The sequence below is a fragment of the Coloeus monedula genome, assembly GCF_965178545.1.
Source record: "Coloeus monedula genome assembly, chromosome: 1".
Taxonomy (NCBI): domain Eukaryota; kingdom Metazoa; phylum Chordata; class Aves; order Passeriformes; family Corvidae; genus Coloeus; species Coloeus monedula.
Genome location: NC_138781.1, coordinates 100,169,660 through 100,171,654, shown reverse-complemented (window position 1 = coordinate 100,171,654; position 1,995 = coordinate 100,169,660).

The following is a 1,995-nucleotide window of genomic DNA, read 5'->3' as shown; positions in this document are numbered from 1 at the left end:
GACAGAGCTCTACTGTTTTCATTTTGGATACCTTTTTAGGTAAGAAGGTAAAATAAGAATGTTAGTGATGCAAAAGAGATCTAGGTATGTAAGAGTAGGAATGGTGGAGACACAGACCCATGAAAAACAACTGAAGATAAAGACTTCAATATTGGTGTCTCCTCAATAAATTACCAGCAAACAGAACATCAGTACCATCTGCTCTTTCCAGTGTTTGCTGTGCTGCTCTGCATGTTTGTAGCAAGGTGGGGGTTGGCCTTTTCTCCCAGGCACACAGTGACAGGACAAGAGGACATGGCCTCAAGCTGTGTCATGGGGGATTTGGGTTGGACATCAGGAAAAATTTCTTCACTGAAGTGTGGTCAGGCATTGAAACAGACTGCCCAGGGAGGTGGTGGAGTCACCATCTCCGGAAGCGTTCAAGGATCAACTGGACATGGCACTTAGTGCTGTGGTTTAGTTGACATAGGGGTATTTGGTTGGACTTAATGATCTTGGAAGTCTTTTCCAGCCTTAATGATTCTGTGATTCAGTGAATATAGCTGCAGTACTTGACAGTCTTCTTCCCTTTTGGTCACCTCCTTCAACATCATCGCTTCCACAGAGAAAAGAGAGAAACCACAGTGTCCGTAATTAAGTCCTGACTTTTTCATACTTCTGATTGGTGACATGGGCTGTGCCCCTGGATGAATCGTGTAGCACAGGTGGTCTTCTTACTGTGCAGTGCTAGTAACTCCTGTTGGCAAACAGCCATATTTATAGAGGGGCTTTTTATTTCTAAAAGTGGTAAGTTCAGGAGAACATTTGGTATTTCCTTTGGAATTGCCTTTTTTGTGGAATAACCTAAGTGTCCAGGAACTATGGTACTTCATCATACTTTGTTTTTAAGCTCTGACACCAAAATGCTGGCTAAATGCAGCAGTAAAAGAGATGGGCATACACAAGAAAATGTTCACAAAGCTAAATGGTCATTGAGATCTTCACTGGTGTCCCTTTAAGAAAACTGTCGAGCTCTAAATATCATCACCTTCAAAATGCTTTGAAAACCATAATATTCCATTTAAACTTCTCTCTTTCCCACTTTGTCTGCATCTACATGTGATAAACACACATGGTTTATCAGGGTGTGTCCTTCATCCATAAAGTGCTCCATATTATTTTCTTTTACTGCTTGCATCACCTTTCTAGCTAAGCAGATTTACCAGGATGCTTCTCTGTATTTCAAGAATGGGGGACACAACTCCAAAGGACCCCACTTCTCTGTGTTGTGAAAAAGCTGAGAATATGCTTGATAAAATGAAGACAAAAAGTAGCAGAAGAAATCCACCTTTATCTGAGCTTAGATATATTAGTGTTCTTAATTTGAACAAATTACAAATACAAGGCTCAAATGCTTTCCAGTCTCACTGGAGGAAAGCTTTTTGGAATCCTTTTTCTAGGAATATCTCATCAGTGAAGAAAGAAAAGAAGAACTTCATAGCTTGATTTATCACCTTTGTACTAGCTAGATACCTATCACCTGCAAGATTATTTAAGCCCCATGAAATTTCAGGAGTATTAAAGCTTCATAGGGATGTAGGTTGTCTGCAGAAAAAAAAGTTAAAACATTTTTTGTTAACAGAAGTCTTATGGGAACTAATTACTTCTTTCCATATTCTTTCTGAGGCTGAAGTTCTGTTGGTCTTTATGAACCAGGCTGGAATCCATGCTTACAAAATTTTCTTAAATTCTGTTTCATGCAAACACATATGTGGAGACACCTTAATCAAAATGAGGTGACAATCAGTTGAGCAAGACGTCTGGAATAGAGAACATCGATCTCTTCTGCAGTATCACCTTTCCTGGTGGTAGTTTGCACTGAAGGGGAACAGCTGCATTCACTGAGTTTAAACATAATGTTTTAGAACACCCCTTTTGTAATTCTGAAGACTGTTAGCCTCAGTTTTCCTTATGAAGCTGCCTCTGCTTCACTGGATCATTGTGCTACCCATAAGT